At 39.0% G+C, this 17,385-nt stretch overlaps 1 long non-coding RNA gene across 1 annotated transcript in view; it reads left to right on the top strand.

The window, feature by feature from the left end:
• The window catches only part of LOC112067107 (uncharacterized), a 285,545-nt gene that overhangs the window by 16,538 nt on the left and 251,622 nt on the right, over nucleotides 1-17,385 (top strand). Inside the window, exons 3-4 of the long non-coding RNA XR_002893081.3 lie at nucleotides 201-364; nucleotides 480-640. This is a non-coding gene — a long non-coding RNA (uncharacterized lncRNA). The remainder of the gene's footprint in view (nucleotides 1-200; nucleotides 365-479; nucleotides 641-17,385) is intronic.

Below are 17,385 nucleotides of genomic sequence, written 5' to 3'. Positions count from 1 at the left end.
TCCTCCCAGACCGGGGCGCGAACCCGGTTCCCCTGCATCGGCAGGCGGACGCGCAACCACTGTGCCACCAGGGAAGCCCAAGAGGTCTATTTTTGATAGATGCTGGTGAGGGAAATATCCCAAGGCAGTGAGAATTGAGCAGAATTCTGAATGAAGTGAGGGACCAACTCATGTAAATATCTGGGAAAATTTTGTTCCAGGTAGAGGAAGCTGCAAGTGAAAAGATTGTGAGGCCAAGAGCATGCAAAATATGTTCAAGGAACAGCAAGAAATCTGGCATGGCTGGAGCAGAGAGAAGCCCTGATAGAGAGCAGCTGAGGATGGAGGGAACCAGAGGTCAGACCACGAAGCTTTGCAGATCATGGTGAGGAGGATTTTGTTCTAAATGTGATCAGAAGCCACTGGAGGATTTGAGCAGGGAGTGAGGTGGTCTGGTTTATGTTTTAAAAAGATCACTGTGATTTTGTTCCTTTTGTTAGTTTATATGAACTTGAGGGTGACTTTAGCTTGGTTCATCTGAGAAGGATATTTGAGCTGGATACCAAAGCTGTGATCTGAAGGACAAGAAGAACTTACCCAGACATTGAGGAGAAGTCATGGTGCTGTATGTAAAGGCACTAATGAGAGCTGAAGTCTGAAGGTGAGTGAAGCATGTACTGTTCAAGGATCTGGGAAATGTTCATTTGGGCTGAGGTCCATAGTACAAAGCCAGGACTGTGAAAGAGGAGGCTGAAAATGTATAGTGGTGAGGGAGGAGTTTTGATTTTATCCTAAAGATAATGGACTGTTTTGAAGACTTTTAGGTAGGGGAATATCAGAGCAGTTCTGTATTTTGAATGGTTTTCTTAGGCTGTTGGAGAGGAACTGGAGATGGGAGATCAGGTAGGAGGAAGGTGCAGAAGTAACTCAGGTGAAGGGATGGATAATGGTCAGACTTTGTGTGAACATTTCTTGGAGCCACTATTAATTTTGGAAAACTGTGATTGTTGAATAGGTCTTGCCTATACAGAGTCAATCTACCATCTTGGAACATCCACCAATTTATCTTAGATTTTTCTCTTGTCACACAGGACAAATTTAATTCTGTTTCTACATGGCAGTCCTTCATATTTTTGAAGGCAGCCATTAGTGTCTCCTTTTTCTATATTTCTTTCCATCATGTGGGAGTTTTTTCTTGTGCGTGAATGTCCCAAATTTCTTCAACTCGTGAGAGTTGAGTGTGCCCCACATGACACAGCTTTTTGTTCCTTCTCAATATTCTGTTCATTTTTATCTTGATCAATTCTTATTGGTTAGTGACCCTCTCAGGGTGTGCTATCCTACTTTTACCAGCATAGTAAAGGGGGCAATTATTTCTTCCCTTTTTATGATCATTATATTTTATAAATAATAACTGTTCTCAAAAATAATAAGTTCTCAGAAACTTTTCTAGTGCTTGTACAATATTACTGAGCTTCTCAGTCAACTAAAATCCTCATTTTCTTTTCAATTATGTTACCATTAAACTTGAGTCTGGCTGTGTGATAAATAGATGCAGGGCACCAGGGTGGACACGGTGTCCAAAAGGTGGCATACAATAATCAGATGAGAGAAGGTGGAGGCTTTATCTAGGGTATTAACAATAGAAATGGAGAAGAAGTAGTTGAATTCTATAAACATTTTGAAGGAAAATCCAGTCCATATTTTGTATCCCCTGGAAAATGTAAGTAATCAATGGCATGAAGTGTCTGTCTTTGCTGTATTGTCTTGGATGACTGGCTCATATTCAGTCCCTATTACATGGTTCAAGTCGAAATCTTTAATTGTGTGCATATTTTACATGCAGTATTATACATGAATACAATTGTAAGAATAACTGACTCCTGTGATAGGCTGCAAGTATGTAACTTTAAGATACCAGGCATATGCTTTAGATTTTATTTCATTTCACCTTTGTTTTATTGATCTAAAGTATGTCATATTATGAGACTATTACTGTCAACGTCCAATTTCATTAAATCACTCATATTATAATAGAAGACACTGAGGCTGTGCTTTGTGTCTTTTATAGGATTCATAGGAAATGTCATTATGATTATGTCTTTTTGCTAAATGGGATTTGTAAGAACTGCTTCACATTTATAGAGAAGATGACAGCCTCCTCCCATCTGAGACTTAACCTCTCAGCTCCATTCAAAGTGCCTATGAATCCTGGCACTTTTGCTCCACAGATACTCATTTCTGTAATGCACTGTGATCTCAGATTTTGGTGTTCTATCTGCAAGTCCTGGTGAGACAATGTCAGCTTGTCTTGTGCCAATTCATCTACACATTGAATGACAGCTTTGCTGTCTCTGAATGGTAGCAGGATGAGAGGTCATTCTACCTGGCTGTGCTGCCAACTGAAATGCTTAGTGTGTTTTCAAATTTGGGGTTATTAGAGCCAAAGAAACTTTGTAAATTACCTTGTCTGTTCTCTTACCTTATAAATGTGGAAAATGAGAGTAGAATAGCTAAGAAGAAAATGTTTTTTCTTTTTTTCTCTTTTTAACCATTATTAGAGACAAGGAGATGTACCTTAAAAAAGCCATTATCTGGGGTTGAAGAGTGAATACTTTAACAAGAAATCTTGTCAAAATATGATAGCAGTCATTCTGGGGTCAAAGTCATGGTGTCCGAAATACGGCATGTGAAATTATCTTCAGAGCAAAAACCTGAGGAGCAGCTAAGGGATGTGTCCTTTGTAGGTGGATATGTCTCCATCTTAACCTGAACAACACTCATATTAAAGAGAGAAGAAAGCAGTTCCTTGCTTCTTCTTGGAGGACAAATCATTTTAGCTACTCAGAATTATTTTTAAAGGGCTATCCTATTAATAACAGTCAATAAAACTCTGGGGGATAAAAGCAAGATTAGTAACCAGTTAATGCGAGGGGAAGATAGTGTGTAATAACATCTTTCTCCAGTGATACTGACACTTAAACTCACATCATGCCTTAAAGCAGTTCATACATGCCTTCTTTTTAGTCACCAGCTGAGCACTGGTTTTATTTTCTCAGATATTTCTAATCTGTGAGAGGTTGCTGCCTAAAAGGAAATCTAGGGGCTGTTCTTAGGATGAGGTGAAAATTGATTCTGAGAGGGAAAACAATGGATATTCTATATAATAGGGTGAGTCGGTTGGGCAAAGAGATTCTCTGAGGGCTCCTTTATGATTGAACCAAAGCTTATCTACAGACCAAGTTTGCTTTCCAAACCAAGATATTATAGAGAGGTGGAGTGAAACAACAAACTTTTTTCAGCATCTAGGACTTCAATTCCTGGCTTTTTATTTCTTAAAACCCACATTTCTTGGTCAAGGTTTAAATCTCTTTCTAGGGACTTCCCTGGTGGTCCAGTGGTAAAGAATCCGCCTTCCAATGCAGGGGACACGGGTTCAATCCCTGGTCGGGGAACTAAGATCCCACATGCCATTGGGCAACTAAGCCCACGTGCCACATCTACTGAGCTCGCGCTCCTCAAGAAGAGAGCCCGCATGCCACAAACTACAGAGCCCACACGCCACAACTACAGAGCCCACCCACCCTGGAGCCTGCGTGCCACAACTAGAGAGAGAAAACCCGCATGCCACAACTAGAGAGAAGCCTGCGCACCACAATGAAGAGCCCGCACTGCAACAAAAGATCCCGCGTGCCGCAACTAAGACCCGACGCAGCCAAAAAAGGAAAGAAAGAAAGAAAGAAAATAAATAAATAAATCTCTTTCTGGAATAGTCCTTTTCACATTTCTACCTGCATGCTGTCCCTGCAGTGTGGACCTCTTGCTGCATGCTTCATGGTGCATGTACAGACTTGCTTCACTTCTAGACAAAGAGAGAGGCCCAGAGAGAGACACTGAAGCGGACGTCTGAGACAGTTTTCACCATTTGTCCTTGAACCTTGTGGACAGTGTTGTATATTCCCTCGGGAGTGTGTGTTTATGGGGAGTATTGCCTACAAGATGGTGTATCACTATACCGTGTACGTGGGAGAACATCTTAGAAGAAAATAAAATTCTCTGCTCTTCATGATGATCAGGCTTAAGGGAGAGTGTGAGGGTGTGAGTAGAAGAGAGATGGAATGAAGAGGGATAATAAGAAACAGGGAGACCAAATAGTTCAGTGCTTCCCAAAGTGTGATTAAATGGGTCACCAGAATTTGAAGCATCTGCAAAGGATGAAGTAATTTGTTAATAATGAAGATTCCAGGGCTTCCCTGGTGGCGCAGTGGTTAAGAATCTGCCCGCCAATGCAGGGGACACGGGTTCGAGCCCTGGTCCGGGAAGATCCCACATGCCACACAGCAACTAAGCCTGTTAGCCACAACTACTGAGCCCACATGCCACAGCTACTGAGCCCGCATGCCACAACTACTGAGCACATGCACCTAGAGCCCGTGCTTCGCAACAAGAGAAGCCACCGCAATGAGAAGCCCACGCACCACAACTAAGAGTAGCCCCCGTGCAGCAACGAAGACCCAACACAGCCAAAAATAATAAATAAATAAAATAAATAAATTTATAAAAATTAAAAAAAAAGATTCCAGGCAACCAAACAGTATTTCTGAGTAAGGGGCATAAAAATCTGCATTTTTTTAAACATGCACATCAAGTGGTCCTTATATAAAAAAGTTTTAGAATCATTGAGTTTGGAAGTTAATATAATTGTGAAGGTGAGAGTTGAGGCCATAGATCAAGAGAGGATAAAAGAAATATTTGGTTGGTAAAATATACAGAACTTGATAATTGTGTGGCAGTGTGAAGAGAGGTGAATCTAGGATGCTTCTCACAGGTGTTTGGTTACCTGGTAGATGATTGTATCATTACTCTGATTAACTGGAACCTAGAAAAAAGGACAAGGTTTGAGAAGGTGGATGAGAAAATTTGGACTTTGATTATGAGTTTAAAGTGTTTATGAGGCAACTTAAAATTTTTTTTTGCAGTAGAGATAACCATATAGACTTGTAGTTTGGTGGAGCAATCTGGGTTAGAAAGATAGATTTAGTGGTTATCCGAATACAAGAGGAAGTTGAATCTATTGGCATGACTGAGATTTCCCGAAGAGAAAATGTATCAGGAGAGAAAGTCTGGGGTGGAGTCAAGACCCAGGGACCATTGCTATCTAGGATCATGTGACCAGGAAGCTGGCTGTTGAATTCCTTTCTTCAGAGGCAGAAGACTTCTGACAGGTTGATAAGGCTCATTACATGATCTTAAAAGAGGAATATTGAAGAGGAGTGAAGGTAAAGGCAATGACAGTTGCCCAGGTCAAGAGATTAAGAGGCTCTCCATTTATATTAGTGTCCCTCTGGATAAAAGCTGGATGTAATTTAAATGATCTAGATGGTAACATCTGCAATGTATGTGCAGTGAATTGAAGTGGCACCACTAGAAAGGGGAGAAGTTAGAGTTGTTTGATGGTATGAAAATCAAAGGAGGAATGTTTTCTTTTCACACTTGAGTAGAGTGAATTAATATGGAAGTGCCAGTGGGATGCCAAAAAAATGTGTATGCCATCTCCTTTTCCTGGTGTATGTGGGTCATCAGCATGTGGGCATCTTCCATTCAGAAGAGTTGGAAGAAAAGCCCTATCCTAAGAGAAGACCTCTGTTTTTATTTTAGCACAAGAATGGGAAGAACATCCAGTAAAGCAACTGAGGATGCAAAAGAGTGTGATGGAATTGGGAGCTCCAGTATTGGAAAGAATTGAGAGGGAGGTTAGCTGTGAGGCAATGAGAGATAGAGAATGGTGAAGGGAAGGGTGGGGGGGTGCGGTTCTGGGGTATGGACACAGGTGATGAGCATGCAGGAGAGGAAAGATAACCAGAGGGGTGCTAGATAATATCTCTAGCTGTGGAGTTAGAGAGACAACACCTTTGTACACCAAGATATTTACACGTTTTTCAAGACCCTATATGGAATTGTGCCAAAGTATTTTGTGTATAAAATACGTAGAGTTCAAAGGAGGACCAGAATGTGCTGAGAAGTGGCAGTGGAAAGATCATTGAATGGAGTGGGGCATGAATCAATTAGGTTAATTTATATGAAGCACCCTGAAAACTGCAAAGTGTAATATAAAACTATGAGGTGATATAGCCAGGGCAATGATCTAGAAGTTTCCAAAGTCTTTTAATAAACTTGCTGCATCAGGATCTTCTGAGGTGCTTTTGAAATTTTGGATGCCTGAGCCCTACACTCAATTTACTAGATCAGGCTCCCAGATACTGAGCCCAGGGGGTCTCTTTTGTCTTTCTTTACAGCTCCCATTTCTGGTATATACTTTAGTATTATACACCTACTTGATTATTGATATAGTTCAACTTAGATGACAGTAAACATGTATGTGAATGGTAAAAAATTTAAAAGATCACAATGAATGAATAAATCTCATGAATGAAATTAACAAATAGTGAACAATTGGTTGGAAAAATCATAGAAGTTGTTTAATTTCAGAATTTTAATTTGAAGGCAATGAAATACCACTAAATTATTTTGAGCAAGTAGTGATACTGTGAATTTTAAGAGAATTATTGTTGTTTCTGTAAATAACATTTACTAATAAACTGCAGTGGCTCAGAATTATTCTACTCATGTATTTGAAAATATATTTAGAATAACAAGGGAATTCCCTGGCGGTCCAGTGGTTAGGACTCTGTGCTTCCACTGCAGGGGGCACAGGTTCAATTCCTAGTTGGGGAACTAAGATCCAGCATGCCTTGTGGCACAGCCAAAAAAAAATACAAATAAACAGAATAACAAGATTTTAAATGAAGTTTAGCCCAAGTTTTGTTAAAAATGAAACATCTAATCTATAATCCTCTAAGCATTAGAGGATTTGTCTGATATTGAGAAATCAGACATTCTTATTTTAATGTACATGGCTATATTTATATGAATAAGAAAGTTAAGTGGAAAATAATTAGGCTTTGCTGTATTATTGATTTCTAGTTTCTCTAGTGAATTAAAAGTTACTAAAAAAAATAAATAAAAATTACTGATTTTTAAACTCAGAAATAAAACCTCATATATCAGTGTTTTTTATACTAAAAAAATGATTATCTTTAGTTTTGCCTTTCAGACTAATGAATTCCTTGTAGTTTGGTAAAAGAATTAAAAATCATAATTTGGTGAATTAAACATAGTGTATTTTTTCATTTCTCTTGGGCATATAGAGTGACTTATTTTATGATTTGCTAAAGTTGTAGACGTTTTCTGATCTTTTCTAAAGCAAAAATTGTGTGCCACCTTTGCAAACTTTTCCTTATATTTGTATCTGCCTAAAGCTACTTTTAAGAACTAAATAATTCTGATCAAGAATTCTGTTTCTCCCTGAAAAACTTCCTTCTATATCTGATTTGGATGACATGATGGTGATTGTCTTTGTTCCTACTTAGATATGTTGAAATTGCCTCAAGGCTTTGAAGTTCTAAGATTTAAAGAAAAGAAATACAAATATGTATGTGCTGTTTTCATATGGAAATAATATTCTGAATGAGAAGTAACTTCTTTGTTGGCATACACTGGGTCTTACAGAATAAATTAAAAAGCACTTGGAGGACAGGCTCCATGCTTTTTCTTATAAATTCACTAAGATGCATTTTTAAATTAGTAGAGACCAAAACTTCTAGGATTTTAAAGAGTAATTGATATTTTCATTAAATCTTAGCACTTAAAAATTTGAGAATTTTGTTTATTTCTGTGTTTGAAGCGTTTCTATTTCATTCTTGTGTTCCAGTGTTCTTTTTTTTTTTTTTTTTTTTTATTTTTTTTTGCGGTACGCGGGCCTCTCACTGCTGCGGCCTCTCCAGTTGCAGAGCGCAGGCTCCAGACGCGCAGGCTCAGCGGCCATGGCTCACGGGCCCAGCCGCTCCGAGGCATGTGGGATCTTCCCGGCCCAGGGCATGAACCCCTGTCCCCTGCATCGGCAGGCGGACTCTCAACCACTGCGCCACCAGGGAAGCCCCAGTGTTCTTTTTTATAAGTAGCTTTATATTTTATTATTTTTGATTATTATTTCTGATTATTAAAGTTATAAATTTTCATAGTAAAAAAAATCAAGTAATATAGAAAGGTAGAGTGAAAATTACTTATAACCTCTCCACTCAGACTGAACCACTATTTAACCTTTTAGTATATATCCTTTCATACTTTTTCCTGTCTGTATGAATCTCTTTGGGTGTAACTCAATCTGTATATCTCAGACCATTCTGTGGGTGTCTTTGGTGGGCATGCTTTTCTCCACTCTGTCTGTAAGGGGTTCCCTCCCTATCTTTTATTTTAGCTTCTGGCCCCTCATCTTTTCTCTATCACACACATTCTCACTGTCTTTCACATTCTCTGTATGCGGATTCATACATATGAAGTGTGTGAATGAGTCTCTATATGTGGGTAAATGTGAGTATGTGTACATATATGTCAAAATAGGACCATTAGATACATGCTGCCTTGTAATTAAAAAAAAACTTTTCTATAAGAATAAATATAGATACAAAGCTCCATTTTTGATGACTGAATGGTATCCTAGAGTGTAGTGTGGGCTAGATTTAATTTATTTATCCAATCCTTTCGAACAATTTCTTTTGGACATTTAGGTTGTTTCCAAATTTTTTTTGTTACCATATTTAGACCTTTTAGTGCACATTTTTACATATTTGTACAATCATTTCTTAGTAACTGAAACGTTACTATTAACTGTTACTAATAACCCGATTGTAAATATCTTTAATTAGACGTTCTAAATTATGTAAACTTAGAAATTCACTATTAGGCTAAGCTTAATACAGTTTTTATAAGATTTCTTGGGAAAGGTCAGTTTTCTTTAAATAATAAAATATTACAAGATATTGCTAGCAACTGTTGGTGGGATGTGGCTTTATATTGGTGTTGGACATTTCTAACCGTATTTTCTGATGGGTATGTCCTGAGCTCTCTTCTCCATGACTGACAGGAGGAGTGTTTTAAGAAAACCAGTTAAGGTTATAGCTGTTGTTTGTGATCCAAAGAGCAGAATCAAGCTACACATTCACAGACTAGGAATGAAAATCACCACCCTGCCCTAACCACTTGGATCTATTGTATTCTTTTCTCAACAACAGCAGGCCCTCCTTTTGAGTTTTGCCTCCCTTTTCTTTAGTTCTTTGTCTAAATAAGCTCTAAGCTGCTTGAGACATGAGCTTTGTTTTCACTGTGTTGTTTTGTAAAATGCCATATGCACATATGACATTTTGTAGATAATAAAACAGCAATGATTATAGGCTGTTGGTAGTCCTCTGCTGATATCCTGGCTGGTAACAATACACTAAGATATCACTTGACATTCTATTGAGTTAGCAGGAACTGTTGTGTTGATTTTTACTGCTGTTAAGAGCAGGGAGAATATTGATTTTAATCAGAAAGAGCAGGGAGAAATTGCTTTGACATGTGTTTTTTACTTGATCTTTGAGAATGTCATGAAAAAATGAAAAGAGTAAATAGTAATCTATGTGAGGTTCTTTCAAAAGAGCTGAAAGGTTGTTTGAAAATAGTGACCCAAGGATAGAGATTTAGTTTCAGAAATGAAATGTTTAATCAGCCATCTCAGAGTAATCTCTTACATGACAAAATGAAGCTTTCTTTGGAATATTAAATAATTGCATTTTTAGTCACACTGCGATTGAAATATAAAGAAACATGGCTTAATTTGTTAACCATTTTAATATTTATATAGTTATTCATTCAACAAATATACAGTGATCACCTACACTAAGGCTGTTGTCCTAGGTCCTGGGGTCACACTAGAGAGCAAAGCAGAGTCCTTGCTTTAATGGAGTTTGTTTTCTAGAGGAGGAATAGATAACGATTAAAAATGATGTAGTATGTCAAGTGGCAATAAGTACTATGGAGAAAAAATCAGAGCAGGATGGGGAGTGTGGATGGTAGTAGCCATTTTACATATTGCAGTTGGGGAAGCCACCCTGGAGACCTAAAGAAGGGGTGAATGAGCCATATCCGCATTTGTTGAAAGAATGTTTCAGGCAGAAGGAAGAGCAAGGGCAAGTGTCCAGTGACAGGAGTGTGCTCCAGAGACAGCAAGGAGGCCTATATGGCCAGGAGATTAGCAGACATGAGCAAGAAAGTGGGAAGACGTAGGTCGTACAGGGCCTTGGGGGCCATTATATGCCTTTGGTTTTTACTCTGAGTGGGATGGAAGTCAATAGAAAGTCATGAAAACAAAAGTGACCTGATCTTATTTTCTTGTGAAGGGATTAGTCTGGATGCTATAAGAATAGCTGTCAAGGTGCCGAAATGGAGAAACACTGTAGTAATAAGCTAGGTTATATCCAGGCAACGGGCGATGATGGTTTGGATCAGGGTAATAGCAATAGAGGATGTGGAAAGTGATTCGATTTTTGCCATGTTTTAGAGACAGGGCTGACAGAATATCCTGATGTATTGGATGTTGGGTATGAAATAAAGCAAGTAAAGATGTTTTCAAGGTTTTTGGCCTGAGAAACTCAGCAGGGTAAGGCTGCAGAAAAGAGAGTTTGGTAGGGAACTCGGCAGTTTGTTTTGGGATAAATCCAGTTTGGACATTAGAGATTAGTATTTAGTTCCAAGAAAAAAGGTCATAGCTGGACATGTAGATTTGGGAGTTGTCAACATGAAATTGATATTTAATACCATTAAAGACAGGAAACTGGAAGAGATCATTTAGGGAGTAGTTTAGATAGAGAAGTTCCGAGAGCTGAGGCCTGGGGTGTTTCCAGAGTTAGAGGTTGGAGGAATCTGCGGTGAAGGCTGAGGAGGAGTGAGATAGTGAGGTACAAGGGAACCTAAATAGTGGTCTTTCAGGGGCCAAGTGAAGTAACTGCTTCAGGGAGGAGGAAGGGGTGAATGGAGTCAAAAGCCATTGATAGGTCTATTAAATAAGGACAGAAGTTGGCAACTGGGCGTCATTGTTGACCATCTTGTGAGTTGTTCAGAAGAATAGAAAAGGCTTTCTGGAGAGGGTTCAAAAGAGAATAAGAAGATAAAAAACAGAAGCAACAGTATGGGTAACTATTGAGGAATTTGCTCTAAACAGGAGAACGGTACTGTTGTCCCAGCCATGTTGAACGGATGGCCAGACAGCATACGTGCCAGGCTTGCTGGAGCAGTGTTTGTTGGGGGAGAACTCCTAGGGGCAGGACCAGTATCAGGACATGACCCTGAACTGCCCATTGCATTTAGGGCAGTACACACATATCTAGCAGGGCTGAGTGTCAGACTCCAGGAGAGGAACTTTGACATTAGGCTGTAGGGCTTTAAAGCTGTATCAGCTCCTCTCTTTATGTGAGTAGGGCTGCCGTGATATTTTCATTTCAGCCCAGTTCCTTCAACCCCTGCCTCAACTGCCCACAGGGCTGAGGTTCAAGTTTTTGGTTGACCAGGATTGAATATAATAAGTACTAGCTCCCCAGTTTCCATAGGAGGGCTATAGGACACTGAATTCTTTTCTGGGAGCCCAGCCTAAAGGAGATTTAGTCCTGATAAGGTAAGCCTGATCTCTCAGTAACAAGAGAAGTATGAGAGGGGTATGCGAGGGTTTTTCTTTACTGCTCTCTTGTTCCCTTCCCTCGCTTCCCCTCTTCTCCTTCCTTCCCTCATTCCCTTCCTTCCTTCTTTCCTTCCTTTTCTTTGATGTGCAATATTATAGATTTTTATAATCTAGTAGAGAGGAAAAACCATTGAGAATGTAAGGGAAATAGTCATTGGAGTGATTGCTGTTGAGAATGATAAGATGAGGATGATAAGAGTGGAGGGCTTGGCCCTGTGAGAGGAATGGATACACATCCATACTAGAGAGAAGCCAGGATTGATAAGCACAGATGTGCTTGTGCTGTGGTCAGAGCTTGTGGGCATTCTTTTAGGATTGTTTCTAATTGCTCAGTGAAACGTGAATTTGCACTGAGAGCAAGGAGAGAGATGCAAGTGTTGGAGTGATTATAACAGTGTGTGATTAACAACCTTATTTTCCCAATGAAAACAAATTTTATTAGCTATGTGCTCAAAAAAAAGAAACTACTTTCCCTCTCTTACTGAGGATTGAATTTTGTGTATTTTTGGTGGACAGTCTTGGTTTAGCTTTTGGTCAAATGTTTATTTCTAAGGGCCACCTTTCATACAAAAAAAAAATCTCATTTTCTATGGTGTTCTGTGATTTGAGTCATGTTAGATGATTCTGTGAACATAACACAGAAATAAGCAAAATGTACTAGGGCTTCTATGGCATGTGTGCAGAAGAATCTGTACTTATTAAGCATACAAATATGTTTAAAATTCACTAACCTTTGTGTGGCTCACTGCAAGCAAAAGCATGACATTTGAAATTGTCTTCATTGCCTTCTCAGGGCATGGGATGATTGACACGTCCTAACCTGCTTAATAACTGTGAGACAGAGCCAGTTATTGACGTGAGTTTTTTTTCCCCCACATTTGGAGCTTTAGATAATTGGATTAAATTACAGCAAAATAAGTCAGGCCCGCTATACTTATACTCTCTCAACTGGCAGGAGACTGACTATTCTGGCAAAATGAATACATTTTATATATGTCTTTATTTTGAATGACTCTTGAGAAAGCAAGCAAAATTCTCCCATTTTAAAATAAGTAAAACAACAGGTAATGAATCTGTAATCCTTAATCTCAGGTTTAATATGGAGGTCAAGCTAAGGTTGCACTAAATGATGCTATAGACCCTTCCAACTATAAACTTTTATGATCTCAAAATAGTTTTAGCAAGTAAGCCATTTGTGGCTAAGTTATTAACCTAGATGATGCCATATACTAGTTTTCCAACATATCTCTGGTTGTTTCCTCTGATACAGCATTTCCTTAGTTCCTTTTGAGATGATCCTGCCATTTTACTTCAAGTTGTTGAGGCAGCTCAAAGTGAATTGGGGGACTTATTTCAAACCTCATATGTTTCTAAATGGCAGGAGTCTGGAGGCAAAATTTTCCTTAAACTTGTTAAAAATGCAGTTTTCCAGGACTTTGAAACTGGGCTTGGAAATCTGCACTTTAGTAAGCACTCAAGTAGTTCTGAGGTGGGTAGCTAATGAAACACACTTCGGAACACAGCCCTGGTTAATATGTAGAATTGAAAATATGGTCCTTGAATCTGTAACATAATCTAACTTATATAGTTCTATACATCCATCCTTGAAATCTATCTTGAATCCAGAAAACTGTCATGTTGGAAATTAAGAACCCCATTGAATTATACTGTTAAATTTCCTTTCTTTCTCCCTCCCTCCTTCCCTTTATTCCCTCCCTCCTTTTTTTCTCTTTCTCTCTCTCTCTCTTTCCTTTTTTTTTTTTCCTGGCAGTTTTTAAAAATATCTGAATCTTATATATGTATTGTATAGTCAGGGGAAAGCCTTGTCCATTATTTTGTCTTTAAAAAATTATTTTATCATTTAAAAAAAAATTATAAGCTCCACAAAGGTAAAGAATTATGACATTCTTATTTTAGAAACCCTTAATATTTTCCACTGTAATTGGTAATATTAGAATTGCAACCAGTATTTTATTTATTTATTTATTTATTTATTTTTGGCTGCGTTGGGTCTTTAGTTGTTGCGTGCGGGCTTCCTCTAGCTGCGGCGAGCGGGGGCCACTCTTCGCTGTGGTGTGAGGGCCTCTCACTGTGGTGGCCTCTCCTGTCGCAGAGCACAGGCTCCAGGTGTGCAGGCTTCAGCAGCCGCGGCACGCAGGCTCAGTAGTTGTGGCTCGAAGGCTCTAGAGTGCAGGCTCAGTAGTTGTGGAGCACGGGCCTAGTTGCTCCGCGGCATGTGGGATCCCCCCGGACCAGGGATCGAACCTGTGTCCCCTGCATTGGCAGGCGGACTCTTAACCACTGTGCCACCAGGGAAGTCCCTGCAACCAGTATTTTAATGAGCTTTATGCTGTTCCTTTGCTTGAAGTGTATTTCTCATTTTCTTCCTGGGGTGAAATCCTAGTAGTTCTTTGAGATTTAATTAAAACCTTACTTTCTTTGGAAGTGTACCCTGATCACCATCCTTTAGCCTCCCCATCCCCCAAATTAATTGCTTTTTCATTTGAGTTTTCATAACACTTTGATCATCCTACTTACCAATTTGTGATCTCCTTAAGCAGGGTGAGTATATGTCTTAAATTTCTTTGGTCAGTTTTCCTGGCGTAAGTATTAAAAGAGCCCCCTTTCGCTCTCTGAAGTGTCCCTGTTTGGGTAATAGATGAGATGTCCATCCTATAGTGAAGAACTTTTCATCTCTAGTACTTCGCCTGTTATTTGGTACATGGAGGTTATTCAATCAGAGTTTGTCAATGAGTTTGAATTGAATTAATCATTTAATGGCTGGAAGGACTGTTAGAGACTTGGCAGAAGCCTTTGGGTATTTTATAGGTATTATTATTTATAGGTATTAATGTTCAAAGACAGCCAAAGCAGGATCCCCTGAAGCCATTAGTTACTCGGAAGAAGGTAGAGGTAACCTGGACCAAACTTTTGAGGAATCGGCTGAACCCTAGTCCAGTGGTTTCTACATGCTGATCCAGAGGAATGTCCACAGAACAGTAAATACCCTTGAAGATACTTTTATTGTTTCATGGCAAGAAAGAGAAAAAATAAGGTCCAGGTAGTGAGTTAAAACTAAATGTATTGGGCTTCCCTGGTGGCGCAGTGGTTGAGAATCTGCCTGTTAATGCAGGGGACACGGGTTCGAGCCCTGGTCTGGGAGGATCCCACATGCCGCGGAGCAACTAAGCCCGTGAGCCACAACTACTGAGCCTGCGCGTCTGGAGCCTGTGCTCCACAACAAGAGAGGCCGTGATAGTGAGAGGCCTGCGCACCGCGATGAAGAGTGGCCCCCGCTTGCCACAACAAGAGAAAGTCCTCACACAGAAACGAAGACTCAACACAGCAAAAATAAATAAATTAATTAATAAACTCCTACCCCCAACATCTTAAAAAAAAAAAAAAAAACTAAATGTATTTATTGGATTGATCTTTCTTTTTAAATTTTTATTGGTGTATAGTTGATTTACAATGCTGTGTTAGTTTCAGGTTTACAGCAAAGTGAATCAATTATACATATACATATAACCACTTTTTAAAGATTCTTTTCCCATGTAGGACATTATAGAATATTGAGTAGAGTTCCCTGTGCTATACAGTAGGTCTTTATTAGTTATCTATTTTATATATAGTAGTGTGTATGTCTCAATCCCAATCTCCCAATTTATCCCTCTCCCCCACCCCGCTTACCCCCAGGTAACCATATGTTTGTTTTCTACATCTGTGACTCTGCTTCTGTTTTGTAAGTTCATTTGTACCCAAGATTCCACATGTAAGCAGTATCATATGATATTTGTCTTTCTGTGTCTGACTTACTTCACTCAGTATGACAATCTCCAGGTCCATCCATGTTGTTGCAAATGGCATTATTTTGTTCTTTTTTATGGCTGAGTAATATTCCATTGTATATATGTACCACCTCTTCTTTATCCATTCCTCTGTTGATGAACATTTAGGTTGCTTCCATGTCCTGGTTATTGTAAATAGTGCTGCAATGAACACTGGGGTGCGTGTATATTTTCAAATTATGGTTTTCTCCAGGTATATGCCTAGGAGTGGGATTGCTGCATCATATGATAGTTCCATTATCAGTTTTTTAAGGAACCTCCATACTGTTCTCCATAGTGGCTGTATCAATTTACATTCCCACCAACAGTGTAGGAGGGTTCCCTTTCTTCCGCACCCTCTCCAGCATTTATTGATTGATCTTTATTTTAAGATTATATCTAGCGTTAGGCTATTGTTTGTATCTTAGAATTTTCTTTCTTTTCTGAATTGATGGTAATTGCAAAGAACTTTCCTTATCAAAATAAGAAGTTGGCATGCCCCAAGTCTGGCAAACATTGACTAAGAAAACAGTCTGTGGATGGAAGGTGCTGTCTGGACTCACAAGGTAAGAATGATCAAAGGACTCAAACCTATGAGTTGTAGAAAGACCCATATCACCTTTCCCTATCCATTCTGGAAAATGAGATGAACAGTGTCTTTTTTGTTCACTACTTTATCCCTAGGATGTATACAGCCTAGTACACAGTATTCAATAATTTGTTATTTAAATAAATTCAGAAGTTCCATGAATAAATCACGTGCTGAAAACATCTGAAGTGACCCAACCTGGTCAACGGTTGAGTTAGTTGTGCTCTGCTCGTTATCCAGCCATTTACATGACTAGGAATCAGTAACTCCATCAGTTATTGCTTCTTACCCTTTACTCGGTTAAAGTTTTAGCTAAGGATTCAGTGTTTTTTTTGTGCGGATTATCATAATGGTTTCTTTTTTTTCATTGTTAAAATACACATAAGATTTACCATCTTAACCATTTTTTTTTTTTTTTTTTTTTTTTTTTTGTGGTACGCGGGCCTCTCACTGTTGTGGCCTCTCCTGTTGCGGAGCACATGCTCCCGACGCACAGGCTCAGCGGCCATGGCTCACGGGCCCAGCCGCTCTGCGGCATGTGGGATGTTCCCGGACCGGGGCACGAACCTGTGTCCCCTGCATCTGCAGGCAGATTCTCAACCACTGCGCCACCAGGGAAGCCCATCTTAACCATTTTTAAGTGTACAGTTCAATGGCATCCAGTATATTCACACTGTTGTGCTACCATCACTACCATCCATCCACAGAACACTTTTCATCTTGCAAGACTGAAGCACTGTACCCACTAGACAATAACTTCTCCATTTCCTCCTTTCCCAGCCCTGGTGACCATCATTCTACTTTCTGTCTCTGAATTTGACTACTCTACGTACTTGATAAAAGTGGAATCATACAGTATTTGTTCTTTGTGTCTGATGTATTTCATTTAGTATAATAGTCTCAAGGTTCATCCATATTGTAGCATGTTTCAGAAGTTCCTTTCTTTTTATGGATGAATTATATATATATATGTGATATATATATATCACATTTTGATATATATATATATCACATTTTGTTTATCCATTCATCTGTTGATAGATACTTTAATTGCCTCCACCTTTTGGTTATCACAAGTAATGCTGCTATGAACATGACTTTACAAATATCTCATTAAGTACCTACTTTCTCTTCTTTTGGGTATATACCCCAGAGTAGAATTACTGGATTATATGGTAATTTTATTTGTAAAATTTTGAGGAATCACCACACAGTTTTCCATAACAGCTGCACCATTTTACATTCCTACCAATAGCGCCAAAGGGTTACAATTTCTCCACATGCTTGCTAATAATGATTATTTTCTGGATTTTTGGTAGTAGCCATCATATGGGTATGATATCATGGCCTCTGTCTCCAGGATTTTTCTCTAGTGTTTT

The sequence above is a fragment of the Physeter macrocephalus genome, chromosome 5, assembly GCF_002837175.3.
Source record: "Physeter macrocephalus isolate SW-GA chromosome 5, ASM283717v5, whole genome shotgun sequence".
In the NCBI taxonomy this organism is placed as follows: Eukaryota; Metazoa; Chordata; class Mammalia; order Artiodactyla; family Physeteridae; genus Physeter; species Physeter macrocephalus.
The sequence above is the reverse complement of the archived record's forward strand: the minus strand, read 5'-3'. Positions and strand labels throughout refer to the sequence as shown.